General features: G+C 33.8%; 1 long non-coding RNA gene across 1 annotated transcript; it reads left to right on the top strand.

Moving 5' to 3' along the window:
• The first annotated feature begins 916 nt into the window (after positions 1–916).
• LOC134760537 (uncharacterized) lies at positions 917–14,340 on the top strand. The gene is made up of 3 exons (XR_010138189.1): positions 917–1,081; positions 2,041–2,117; positions 14,035–14,340. It is a non-coding gene; the product is annotated as an uncharacterized LOC134760537 (long non-coding RNA).
• Positions 14,341–15,281: the final 941 nt, after the last annotated feature.

The raw sequence follows: 15,281 nt of genomic DNA on the forward strand, positions 1-15,281 counted from the left end.
CTACAACATCTTTTCCTAGCAGCATTTTACAGCAGACAGAGGAGGTTGCCAGTAGGTAGACAAAACGAAAAACAGAAACACTTCTTTTTAAGCATAGTTTTTTTTACATGTCATAACATGAATCTACTATCATTTTTTTTACTTTCGTATTCTGAAAAATGTTAAAATTGGTTATTACCACTGTTTCTCTGTTCTTTCCTAATCATGTCCTTTTTCTCTATCATCAGCATTTTAAAAACTATTCTTGATCTCTAACACCTTTCTAGAAAATTCTGCTGACAAATTAAGTGGCAGCTAGAAGAAGAGGAGGTATAAAGAATTGTTGATAATGAAAACAATGAAGTATATAGTTGGCATGGGCAAGTTGCATGTTGACAATTTATCATTGCATAAATGTTTGAAATTTTTTTATGAAGTAATTGTCATCAAGATTGAAGCTATTGAATATATTTCCTGTATAACATTTTATATAAAATAGATTTATATTGCTTTGAGCTGAACAGATATTTGCAATGAAATTGTGCTTGGTTAGAGATGTTATGCCCATATCATTTTAATTTTTTCTACTAACTGTCATTGGCAAAAATGTATCTAATACCTTATCTCTCTCCTCTTCTCTTTCCCCAAATCACATACAACTGAAAGTTACTAGATGTTAACAGTTCTGGTAAAGTAGTCTTCTAAAATTCTTTTTCATTTATGTCTAGAGAAAAAAATGTACAAAAATTCAGGACAGATTTTTCTTCAAGGTATCAAGAGTAGACGATACATATATTTTTTTCCAATAAATTTCTAAAGCTATATTTTAGAATTCAAAAAAGAAATATTTGCATTAAAACCATTATTCCCTTAAATTTTTAGAGGATTCTGTTTGACTTTGGCATGAATAAAGTCCATTCTCTTATTTGCAGTGCTATTAGATATGAGGAGTTTTAGCAGAGATTCTGGAACAACTGCTGCCTATCACGGTGTGAAATCAATGACATGGAGTCCTGTAGAAACTATTTACTTTGCTATATCTACTCAATATATGTATATACAAACAAGATCTTTGGCACTGGCTGGAAATCCACAGCAAGAGGTACACCAGGAAGCATCAAAAACTATTAAGTATATACAAAAATAGTTGAATGCGTACCTCAGTTACCAATGTTAACAGAGTTTGTGTCCCACAACCATTAGATTTTGCTACCCAATATTATCAGACCAAATTAAAGTAATATGAACACTCCACTCAAGGACAGTATCATTGCAAATATCTGCTCATTTCAAAGCAATATAAATATGTTTTATACAAAATGGCACATAGTAAATGTATTTGATAGATTAAATCTTGATGCCAATTACTTCATAAAGGAGCAGATGTTGTCAAATATTTATGTAATGATGTATCATCAACATGCAGCTTATGTCCCTTTAACATAGTAAATGCTTTCTTCTGAGAGAAAAGGGCCCTTGATTCTTCTATTTACTCATTCTTGCTGGAAAATTTTGCAAATATAGGAAGAAAAATGAATCTAATTTTCTTTTCTTTTGATGGCATTTTGATTTTGTTGCCCAGCTTGGAGTGCAATGGTACAATATTGGCTCACTGCAACCTCTGCCTCCTGGGTTCAAGCAATTCTCCTTCCTCAGCCTCCCAAGTAGCTGGGATTATAGGTATGTGCTAGCACTCCTAATTTTGTGTTTTTAGTGCAGACGGGGTTTCTCCATGTTGGTCAGTCTAGTCTCAATCTCCTGAACTCAGGTGATCACTGCCTCGGCCTCCCAAAGTGCTGGGATTACAGGTGTGAGCCACTGTGCCTGGCCAAACCTAACAAATTTTTAGAACCTCTTTCATGCAAGCCAGACATTGTCCTAAGCATTTTAGAGACACTATCTCATGTATGTGTTTGAAAAAGTTATCTCTATGAAAGCTAATGTTTCTAAACTGTGAAAGATACCTTATTTGCTTCTTTAGATTCATGTGCCATTTTTTCCCATTACCTTTTTTAATGTACATTGTGTCTTCTGGGTCCTCTGACTCCTAATTGGCCTCAGCTCATGGTGAACCTGTAACAGGAGCTGCGAAGGATGAAGAGTTAGACCAATATACTAATCCATCTTACCTCTTCCCTGTAAGTAGCTACATCTTTAACCACTGATTCAAACAAAACACAGACTGTACAGGATGTTTTACTTCTGATTATGAGTAATGCACCTTCTCCTTCAGATGTGCTTGTGGTAAGGAAATGGCTGCTAGGAAGTGACAGGTTACTTCACTATCCTTTGTGGTATGTCTACCCCAACCCTAATCCATCCATTTGTAAATTAATCCTTCAGGAATTATACTAGTCTCCATGTTCTATGTGTACTGCTTATGAACTGACATCCGTGTAAACTATTGAGAATTCGAGCAGCTTAACTCAAACATTGTTTGGACATCTTATGGAAATAGAGGGTGTGTCTCCACATTTCTATGAATATTAAGAATGATGACTTTTACTCTGTTGATTTTTAGCTTCTGTAAATGTAATTTTTATTTTTGTATACTTATTTTTATCATATGACTATTAATTGCTCCCAGGTAATGTGGACTAAAAGGGCTTTCTTAGTTTATGCACACTCATGGAAACACATACACAGATATGTATGCACACACGTGAGACATTTGCAATTGTAAAACCTACTACGGAATGAAAAGGAAAGGGCATAGGCAAAATGCCATGGCTTACCTACAACTACAATTTGGATATTAGATATTTATCTTTTGTTCTTTCTTCATAGAATTGCTTTGACTGCTCAGGGTTTTGGAGGCTCCAAATGAATTTTAGAATCGTCTTTTTTTTTTCTAATTCTGTGAAAAATGATATTCATAGTTTCATAGGGATAGCATTGAATCTGTAGATTGCTTTGGACAATATGGCCATTTTAACAATACTGACTGATTCTTCCAATTCATAAGCATGGAATAATTTTGCATTTGTGTCATATATGGGTTCTTTTACCAGTGTTTTACAGTTTTTAGAGATCTTTTGCCTCCTTGGTTAGATGTATTTCTAGGTATTTTAATTTTTGTAACTATTTTAAATGAGATTATGTTCTTGTTCTCAATCTTAGCTTGAACGTTATTGGGGTACACAAATGTGACAGATTTTTGTACATTGGTTTTGTATCCTGAAGCTTTCCTGAAATAATTTATCAGTTCAGGAGCCTTTTGTAGGAGTCTTTAGGTGTAGAATAATATCAGGTGAAGAGAGAGAGTTTGACTTCTTTTTCTATTTGGATGCCTTTTTTTTTTTTTTTTTTTTCTCTTGCTGATTCCTCTGGCTAGCACTTTCAGAACTATGTTGAATAGGAGTGGTGAGAGTGGCCATCCATAATTTGTTACAGCTCTTAAGGGAATGCTTCCAGTTTTTGCCTGTTCGGTATGATGTCAGCCATGGGTTTGACATAGATGGCTATTATTAAGGAGCATGTTCCTTTAATATCTAGTGTCTTGAGAGTTTTTATCATAAACAGATGTTGGATTTTATTAAAATATTTTTCTGCATCTCTTGAGATGGTCATTTTTTTTTGTTTTAAATTCTGTTTATGTGGTAAATCACATTTATTAAATCCCACATGTTGAACGAACCTTGAATCCCAGGAATGAAGCCTACTTAATCTTGGTGAATTAACTGATGTGCTATTGAATTTGGTTTCCTAGTAATTTGTTGAAGATTTTTGCATCTCTATTAATCAGAGATATTGGCCTGTAGTTTTCTTTGTTGTTGTGTCTTTGTCAGGCATTGATATTAGGGTGATGCTGGCTTTGTAAAATGACTTGTGGGGGAGATCCTTTCTTCTTAATTTTTTGAAATAGTTTCGGTAGAATTTGTAACAACTCTTCTACATACATCTGGTAGAATTTGGCTGTGAATCCAGTTGGTCTAGAGTTGTTTTGATTAGCAGGTTTTTTTTTTTTTTTAAATCACTGATTCAATTTCAGAACTCAATATTGATCTGTTCAGTGTTTCAATATCTTTCCCATTCAATTTTTAAAGATTGCATGTTCTCAGGAATTTATTTCTTCTAGATTTTCTAGTTTTTGTGCATAGAGGTGCTTATAATAGTCTGAGGATCTTTTGTATTTCTGTGTGATTGGTTGTAATGTCACCTCTCATTTCTCTTTGTGCATAATTAGACCTTCCCTCTGTTCTGTTAATCTAGCTAGTGGTCTAACAATCTTGTTTATATTTTCAAAAAATAAACTTTTGGTTTTGTTAATTCTTTGTATGGGTTTTGGGGTCTCAATTTCATTCAGCTCCACAATGATTTTACTTACTACTTCTCTTCTGCCCGCTTTGGAGTTAGCTTGTTATTGTTTTTCTAGTTCCTCTAGATGTGATGTTAGATCATTAGTTTGCAATCTTCCTAAATTTTTGAGGTAGGTGTTTAGCTATAAACTTTCCTCTTCACACTGCTTTCACCATATCCCAGAAATTTTAACATGTTTTGTCTCTCTTCACTTATTTCAAAGAATATTTTTCACTTCTGCCTATATTTTGTTGTTTGCCTCAAAGTTATTCAGGAGCAAGTTGTTTAATTTCCTTGCAATTTTGTGATTTTAAGACATCTTCTTGGCATTGATTTATATTTTTTCCTCTGTGTACCGAGAATGTGGTTGGTATGACTTCTATATATTTTTTAAATTTATTGAGACCTGCTTTATGGCTGAGCATGTGGTCCATCTTGAAATATGTTCTATATACAGATGAGAAAAATGTGTATTTTGTCGTTGATGAATGGGAAATTCTGTAGGTGTCTATTACGTCCAGCTGACCAAATGTGAAGCTTAAGTCCAGAATTTCTTTGTTAGTTTTCTGCCTTGATGATTTGTCTAATACTGCTGGTGAGTTGTTGAAGTTCCCCACAATTATTGTGTGGGCTGTCTAGGGCTCCTTGTAGATCTAGAAGTATGTGTTTTATGAATATGGGTGCTCCAATGTTGGGTGCAAATATAATTAAGATAGCTTAGTCTTCTTGTTGAATTGAACCCTTTATCATTATGTAATGCCTTTCTTTGCTCTTTTTTACTGTTATTGGTTTGAAGTCTTTTTTCTGATGTAGGAATAGTGACTCCTGCACTTTTATATTTTCTGTGTGTGGTAGATCTTTCTCAAACCCTTTACTTGGAGCTTATGGATGCCATTACATGTGAGATGGGTCTCTTGAAGACATCAGATAGACGGGTCTTGGGTTTTCTTTTTTTTTTAACATTGATCATATTTTAGAAAGGTATTGAGAAAAGTTGTCTTCCTGAGAAATGTCATACTTTAGTAAGTAACAGCTTGAGATTCACATCACAGAATTTGCCTTTGAGGTTGAGCAATAATAGCCTTTTTTTGACTAGGCTTGTAGCTTCTCTAAAATTTCAGAATCTGGCCGGGCATGATGACTCACGCCTGTAATCCCAGCATTTTGGGAGGCCACGGCAGGTGGATCACGAAGTCAGGAGATCGAGACCATCCTGGCTAACACGGTGAAACCTCGTCTACTAAAAACACACAAAAAAATTAGCCGGGCATGGTGGCAGGTGCCTGCAGTCCCAGCTACTCAGGAGGCAGGGGCAGGAGAACGGCGTGAACCTGGGAGGCGGAGCTTGCAGTGAGCCGAGATGGCGCCACTGCACTCCAGCGTGGGCGACAGAGCAACTCTCCACCTCAGAAAAAAAAAAAAAGGAATTATCACTCAAAAATTTTATATGCAAATTTTTTTTATGTTTAACTTATATAAAGATGCATAGCATATAATGCACAAGTAATAAAATATTAGTTCCCTTTTCAGGGGGAGTTTTTGTTAATTTTTGCCTGACTCTTAAATCCATAGATAACTGACTGCAATTAGCAAATGAATAGAGTTTCAATATGAATATTGGTTATTATTTTTATATACGTTAATGGTAAGATAAAAGTAAAATTAAAACCTTTACTTGGTCACCAATGATACAATCACTCTTCTGAGAATCATAATTTTTTAATACAAGGATAATATGTCTGTGTATGTTGGGGCGGTTCACAATTTAATGGTTACAGACGTAATTTAAAAAATAATTTGCATTATTAACATACTTTTGTTCATTGTTTATTTTTACTTTTATTAATTACTTTTATTCTACACAATCAACAAAATATTAAATCGAACCCTGATATGTGGTGTTAATTTTCATGCTGTAAATTCTCTGTTCATGACTGAATTACAAGCTACAACCTGAGGACACTAATAGGAAGTTGGAGAGCTGCACATTAGCTTGCCATTATATAGTGTTGCCATGATACAAACATCTATGTAAATATTTTCGGTAGCATAAATCACAGCAAAATATAGCAAAATACTTGGGAAGTGATGAATTTAAGTAATTTATTTTCCTTATTTTTAATATAATTTAATTATAAATTAAAATGTTTATTTTAAATAATTTGTGTGTCTAAAAATGACCTCAAAATATTTCCAAAAATTTAATAATCAGATCTCATAAGTTGATATGAGATAGCTCTCAAACACAATTGTGTATAACTAAAATGTCGAGAATTAATAGCTAGTTTTAGAGTCAGGAAATAAAATGATGTGGTCAGAATTTTATTTCTCTCATCTAGGGAAGAGCTAAGATTTAATCTTACGTCTAGATTGGGTCACATGTTCATATCTGGACAAATTAATTACAACCATCCAGTTAGAATGCACTAGTCAGAACTGGGTCATGGACAACTTCTAGAATTTGCAGATTTATCAGGTTCACCTAAACCTCATTGATTCAAACTTAGAAACATTATTCCACCAAAGAAAATTGACAAAAAGAACTGCTAAATATTTATTGCATACTCTTTCCAAAAATGTACACCTACAGTATAAAATACTAACTAGTAGTGAGAATATATTTATTGAAAATTTACTATATTTCAAACACTGTGCTAAAAATTTTACATATTATCTCATTGGATAAAATAAGACAACTTTATCAATATTATTATTTATCTTCATTTTAAATATGAGTAAGTCTCTAGTTATATATTTCTATTTAAGATCATATATGGAAAGTATTAGGATGGTGCAAAAGCAATTGTGGTTTTGCCATTAAAAGCAATGGCAGATTACTTTTACTTTGTAATGGTAGATTATAATATATGTTAAAATCTGTATTCCAATCTTGACTCCAAAACTTACATTTTACATATAGAATGCAACACACTTAGTGAACCCCACATTCTCATCAAAAGTCCATTCACTTTTGTTCGTGGCACTTTTGATCATAGTTTCATAGAATATTTTAGCTGCAGAACAAAGCTACCCATTGCCTAGAACATGAAAATAAGTGAGAGGTACTATCAATCTATGATAAAAACTGTAGAACAGGTTTCGAATATATGAAGAATGTCTTCTTTAGGAGATCAATAAATAGTAAGTTGATTAGACAAAAACATGTGATTGACTAAGTTTCAATAATGAAAAAAAGAGAAGACGAGAGTGGCAAGTAATAAGCTGAAGCTGGGGACACACGAAAAATTAGTAGGAAAAAACTTACCAAAAGAAAAAGTTGCAAATGCCTTTATTTTTGTTTATTTTAGGTCTGTCTGGCTTGATGAAGCTTTTCTTCCTAAATTCATATATTCCAGGTAGATAGTGAACTTCATTAGATTTGCTTCCAATAGTTTGTAGTCATTGTTTAATTGGGGATTTTTCTGCTACTCCAAATATATGGAATCCCAGTCATCTTAGTGTCTTTTTTGAAAATGAATTTGCCAATATTTTATAGGTAATACAAGTCCAAAATAGTAAAATTATCCAATAAAGGCAAGTCAACTAATCAATTAATCCGAAAATAAAATTGTCACCTGAAATTCTACTATGTAGGGGTCACTGCTGTTAAACATTCGGGCCCTCCACTGTTGTGGGGCCAATTTAGTTCTATACACTTTCTGATACTCTCAACTGTGTCACTATAACATGTATCCCTTGTCCCGAACACCAAGTCTTTTTCTTATTCTTCTACTCTCTCAAATTCTGAAAATTAGACCCAACATTGTGTGAAGGAAGAAGTTGGGGCTGGGAATTAGGATCTTATCAATGAAAATGAAGTAATCTAAAGGTCACTGGATATCTTTAGGTATTTATTAACATAGATGAAATATGGCTAGCAACATAGAAGCAGAAGATATCGTGAACAGAAAATAAGAAGATAAAATTATCTAAAATACGAAGTATAAAAAAAAATCAAGGACATCGGAAGTCAGCCTGGGGGAGCAAAGTTTACTCTATCTTTTAAATAATAATTTTCTTTCTTTTAATAATACATTCTTTAGAAATTATAAGACTAGGTATTAAAATTTGTGATACCAGTGTGCTGAAATTATGTCTACTCATTGGATAGTCTCACTTTTATCTTTTCAATTTATCTTTTAGAAAAATTACTTCTCCCTTTTTAAATGTATATTCATCCCAATATAAAATACATAAATAAAATGATATAGTAGGCTGAATGCTTTAAGAAAAAACTTAAATTCTAACATTCTGTAGTTCTTCCACATCTCATTTGTAAAACAAGTAACTGATTTTTACATTAATGCCCCATAAATAGGTTAAATTTATTTTTACATTTGCCCTCCAGAGAAAAGGGTTGTAGCATTTTATTTTCAACATATAAAATCAATCTAGATATTGAAATAACCTTGTCATTGGCAGATATTCTAACGGATGATCTAACCACTAATTTTTGCCTATGATTTATAGCAATTTTTTATTTGAATCTGTAGGATGTAAATACTTTTTACGCTGAACATGTCACCAAATAGTACAATACTTTAAGCTAAAAGTAGCTAGGAAACACATAGGGACTCTTAAGGTGTTTGAAACAAAGATTTTATGAGGCTTATCGTCTGCGGAAAGAAAAAAAATCATTTCTTCATTTCCGGTAATGTCAGAATAGATAGGCCGTTGTTGCACACATAACTGAGTCTGACTGTAAGAATGAATTATCCCAAGTGAAATCCTCTAAATGCTTACTTAACGCCATAGGATGAAAATTTGCAAGCAAGAAAAGTTGAAAAGCAAGCCTTGGGGGAAGGAAGAGAGTATCAACATCACAATGAAATCTGCATTTGCCATTTTAAGTAGGATCCTGTAGCAGGACTTAGAGAAGCCTGCTTTGTTTAAAAATGATCTTTTGCCCTTGTGTGTATATGTTTCAGCATTGAAATAATCAGTCCTTTTTCAAATATAATTTGATCGCATGAAGTGTACCCCACTAGCACAACTTTTGAAGCTAAGCTTTTCCTTTGCCTTGTGCACTTAGAATTTTTTTCACTTGTATTAGATAGCCCAGACCAATTGACCTAAATTTCCCTGCCTGATATTGTAAAGAATTTACTTCTATTTATGCCTTTTAACACATAAAATGTTCTAAACTGTCACCTCTAGTTATGGTAGCATGTAGACAATGAAGCCTAACAGGACATCTGACTAAACTAGATGTGACATGTTAGTATCACAATACATCAAATTTGATGTAATGCCCTTTTTTCACTTTATATTATAAAATATTTGATTTTGCTTTTTCATGTTTTTTGCTTTTCTTTTTAGATACAGTAATATATAAAAACATCAAGTTTTAAAATTTAGTGAACCCAAGACCTGATGCTTTGAAGTAATTAACAAATAAGACAACATGTCTTTGCCTTTGCATATGCATTTAAACATATTTATTAATACAATCCATGTTGGAGGGCTTGATTTACACAGCATCTTTTAGATATTCAGAGGTTACTTTGGAGTAGCCCATACTTTTGACCTTTAGCAATGTTCTTGCAAACCAGTCATTCAATTCTACTGGAATGAAATTAAAACAATCCAAGTATGGCTGTGTATTCATATGCTTCTCCTTGTGTCCCTCTCCCCTCCCACCTCTCCAAGGCTCTGGAAAGAAATGTTTGTTTTTGTTCTCCACACTCCTTATATAGGTCTAATCTATTACTCTTTATTCACCAATGTCTGTATATTATAGTGACTAATTTCTTAATTCCTCTACCGAGACTCTTCTGCAAAATTCTTGAGAAAATGAATTCATTAAGTCTTCTTACATTCTGGTTGCAGTTTATGGTTGGCCCTTAGATTTTGGGATTCAAGTCTACCATTCACAGCCTAGAGAGACAAACATGATAGCAGTTGTTTTCTTTTGGATAAAGGAGTTAAAGATTTCTTCCATATAAACAGTTGGGGAAAAAGCAGACATTTTTATTAGGCCATATTTAAGAGTTTATTGACTCTGTTTAAAAAAATCATTAAAAACTTCAAAAAAAAAAGCAAAGACAGTGTGGAAGTAACTTTCAATGCTCAACGTTGAACATTGAAATTTGAACATTAAAGTTTGAACATTGGCTTACAAACACACCAACAGAACAATTATTATATGTATGTAACTTTGTATGAATTTACATGCCAACTTGCAGATTTCTCTTTGTAGAAAACATGAAAGATTAACATATTATTTTATAGGCCGTTAACAAGTGCTGTATTTTATCTAGCAGTCTTATTTTAACATTTCTCCCTACATTGTCTTTCTTTATATGCCAGTTCCACAAAATGTATTTTAAACCAGTTTTACCTTCTTTTTGTTCCCTCATTAATGAGTTGTATATAATTTTATAATATGTTTATCCTAGGTTTGTGTGAGAATCATCTTTTTAATATTGAACTTCTAACTTTTGGTTATGTCCCAGATAACAGAGGAAAAGAAATGATTGTACTTGAAGCATTTTTTTATTCCAATTAATCTCCGTAATAAATTTATGAAATTTAGCTCAAGTTAATATTTGTGGAATGACTACTTATACAGGTAATGTGATAGCACCTGAAAGGGGAAAGGTTTCCTTGTCCCCTTTGCAGGGCATGTGATAGGGGAGGTGGCTTGCTGCTTCCGTGCCCTGCTGCTCAAACCTCTCGGGGAGGATACAGATGGGCAGGCTGTGGGGCTCTGACCCCACGGCAGTGTCCAGGGGTGAATGTTTACAGCTCCTGAAGCCCCAGTGGGCGAGTGTTACAGGGTGCTCTTTTAGTTTCGCCGTCTATAGGCTTGTGTTAACCACCTCAATTACACCCCCTACCTTCTTACAAGGACAGAGGGCTTTTCTGTACCCCAGGTTCTTGCCTTGATATACTGGAAGAATTGGCTCACACCTGGGCTTGGAGAATGAGTGCAAGGTTTTATTTAGTGGCAGTCTGTCTCAGCAGATGAGGGAGCCAGAAGGGAGATGGTTTTTCCCTGATGTGGGGCCATAGAGCTTCTCCAACTGCTCTGGCCAAATTCTGCATCATTCTGCTGGCCGATGGCCTGCTGGCCTGCCGGTATCTTCTACCTGCGTGCTCCTCTTGACATCCTCTCGATGTCTAGCCGCTTGTGTGTCTGCCTGCTAGGGTCTCAGAGATTTTTATAGACACAGGATGGGGGCATAGCGGCCGAGAGTGGTCTTAGGAAATGCAACATTTGGGCAGAAGGCAGGTGAAGCCCTAGGCAGGGACTATGCCCTCCTTTACCCAGCACTTCCCTTCCCCACTTCCGTATCATTTAAAGGGACCATGCCCTTCCCTTCCCAGCACGCCCATATCACAGCTACTCATGAAAAGTGTCTACCATCTGGTCGCTTCACTCCAAGAGATCCATATAAGAGATGTAAAAGAAGATATACAAGATAATAAATGATAAACATTTATAGATATAATAAAATGGATGAGAAAGGTGAAAGGCTGTAGAAACTGATTAAATAAAATAACTTTTATCTACAAATTCAGAGAATACACCATTCCTACTAAAAATTAAGTACATATTCAACTTATGTTAAAAATGACACTGTAACCACTCTTCTACTCTCGATGAGATCAACTTTTCTGTCAAATTTTAAGGATGCTACTATACAGCATTTCTCACTAACCATATTTTTTCAACTTTTTTCTATTCTAACAACCCTTTAATTTTCTCAATATTCTTGGTCGATGCCTCTTACTTAATGCACCAAGCATTCAACAGTCAGCTACTTGGAATGTGACTGATATGGTGGATATGGATGTTTCCGCTGCCATTAAGGACATCAATTGTAACTGAACAGTAACCACAGACAAGCCTTATGAGAAAATAACTAGTTCTCCACAATTTAACACTCTCAGTAAAAACAAGCGATGATTTCATAATGTAACATTCTTTATTTTGGTATAAATATGAAAAAAATCAGATTCATAATACATTTGTCTTGAATTTTTTTTACTCATGAAGAAGAATTCTATCAGGAATGCGCAAAACTTCTACTGCCTCAGCTATTAGGCATCATTTTAGATGCAAAACTGTTTCTTAAATGAGGTTTTATATTGATCTCCCTATACTCAAGTATAGGGAGTATATTATACTCAAGTACTCCCTAACATAAAAAACTCACAAGTACATAGTAAGTTTGAAGGTAACAGATTTATAATTTTGATTTTCAGTAGAAAGTACTTTATCCTAATTTACTTAGAAGACAATAGCATATTTAGAAATGAAAAAGTTTTCACTTTTTAATGCAACTAGTTAAAAATAGTTAACTGACTCTCATAAGGGAAAGGTTATGATATACTTGAAAATGTTGCAGATACACTTTAAAGTTGACAAAGTATTCTCAGCCATTTTAAGTTATAATCTGTCAAAGACAAAATTATGACACTACGGAGGATCCAAGATGATAGGTCTGATCTGTCAGTCATCAAGGTTTATAACAAATAGTATAGATTGAAGCAGATCAAGCATGAAGTCCAAGAAAATCATCTAACGCTCTGTTGTGTTGGCAAATTCCAAAGGTTTGGAGATTATAAAATTAGAAAGTGGCTAGTGAATAGTTTGAGAGACAGTGGGCTCATCAATGGAGACATGACATAAATAACAGAATTACTTTACAAAAGGAAAATGGACATTTTTCAGAGACTATCCCACCTATAATTGCTTTAACCAGTGCACAAATGACTTCCTAAGATGACAGGTATCAATCTTTCATCAACCTTTCTCTGCAGTGATGCATAGAACAGATGGTGTTAAGGTATCCAACGGAAGCGTTAGGGTCAATAACATAGGACATAATAATATAAAATCACTGCAATACTTATTCCACTGTTAGAAAAAAAAGATAACAAAAAATAACATACCAGATTACTGGCATTGAGGTTGAGCATGACTTTGCAGAAGTGACCAGGGCCTAAAATATGCCTCTCATTTATTTCAGTGGGTATTTATGAAGCCACAACTCTGTTCATATATTAGACAAGGTGTTGGACAAAAAAGAATGAGAAAAAGAGAGGTGTGGTCCCTCCCTGCTGTCACAGAGTTTACTCAAGTACCGTGTACTCAAGCAAGTAAGCAACATAGCATATTGCAACAGTGTTTCAATAGGAAAATACAAGTTAACTGCAGCAGCACATTTAGGAGAAAACAATTTTCCAGGAAGGGTTTTTGGAGACATAGTTATTACAGGAGTAATTACTCATCATACTTAATACATACATATATTTATAATAGGTTGTACTTCTGTATACTACAATTCAAATTTGCCAACTTATTTTTTTAATCTATACGCATTTATTTTCTTTAGTCTATACGAGTTTATCTTACCCCATTACTCCCATTATTTAAAAAAAAAAATACATAGGTATGCATATACACATCTATATGTATATGGTAACTCAGTCTCTACTGATGTAAAAATAGTTAATACTAATCAATTCAAATGTTCTCTCAAAATCAACCAAAATTAATAGCCCCTGCTCACAAATCATAGATAAATCTAAAGTCTTCACGCTTGTGCTGTACCTTCATGAATTTTTGTTCATGGAAATCAATATTTTATGCCCAAAATAGAATGCTTCTTAGAAAATAATTGAAAGAAGGAAATTCATTGTATAACAGAAGAGTAGCAGTTGATTGAGACAGATTATTGTATGCATGAGTTAAAATGCTTAATTGTGTTTGGATCCTATATCAGAACTAATTTCCTCTCTTTTTAGGTTAGCACTGAGGTGAATCCCTTGATGATAAAGCCATATCATCACCTGTTTTACTCTAAACAAAGAGATTTATAAAAATGGTAAACCTGATTATATTTCATAGTATTAAGAAAGATTCTTGTGTAAGATTGTTATTAATTTTTACAATGCTCCTAATGTCTGCTGAGGTAAAATCAATTAGAACAACCATATCTTAGGAAAATAGAGTCAATGAGCAAAGATTATCACATATTTAAAGGAAGTAAGAGCAGATGAAAGCTGTTCCTGAGGAACGAAGTGAAGAGAGTTTGAGACAGTGGAAGATGGAACAGGAAGAGAAAAATAAGATAAGATGGTGACATCTCTCAAAATCGTTTTGGAAGAGTCATTTACACACTATGGATGAATAGCAATTTATTCCTGGAAAATGCTTGTTGCCCAGGTTGTGCAAATTCTCAGTTATGGATAGATTTAGTTCTTGATCAATCATACTGCTTTCGAGAATTTTAATCTGTTTTGATTTCTTAAAAAGTTCCCATGTATATAAACAAAGTCCATTTACTTGATGGCATTATATTAGCCTCAGGATATTTGGAGGACTTGCATACTTGGAGAAAAGGGCATTCCAGGTGTCAGATGTTTTCAGGACAACCCTCTCACATGGTGAGACAGATTGTATGTTTTTTCCACTGTGGCTTGCTCCTATTTATATTTCCTTCAGCCCAGGAAAGATTATTGTAATATATCAAGTTCATCAGCATTTTTTAAATTCTTACATTAATCTATTTAAATTGAGGTTCTATTTTACCTCAAAGATATCTATTACCTGTATTTATCTATCCAATCGAGAGTTCTTGCCACATAATTTTTTTTTAATTCTGCAATTCTTCTGAAGTTTTTAAAGATCTTTGCTGGCTGGTTAGAATAATCCTCAAGTTTTTCTAATCATAGCACTTTTATTTTCTCATTCTTCCGATTAAAATTCAATCCTCTTCATTTACAAAGGTGATTATATTTGGAACTGTCATCTCCAATGAATGAAAAGCAGTTAGAAACCCTAGAAAAGATATTTGAAATAATTAGTAAACCATTTTATAATTTGTTAATTTTTCCAGATTTCTATAAAAAGCAAATGCAAATAGGAAAGAAACAAGAACTGGGCTTTCATATATTTTCCAGTCTGAGTTGACTTCAAGACTTGAAGATTAGCATAGTGATAAACAAAATAAATTTAAAATAAGGAGGATGATAAATGTAGAAGTTATCAA

Source organism: Pongo abelii, chromosome 19, assembly GCF_028885655.2.
Source record: "Pongo abelii isolate AG06213 chromosome 19, NHGRI_mPonAbe1-v2.0_pri, whole genome shotgun sequence".
In the NCBI taxonomy this organism is placed as follows: Eukaryota; Metazoa; Chordata; class Mammalia; order Primates; family Hominidae; genus Pongo; species Pongo abelii.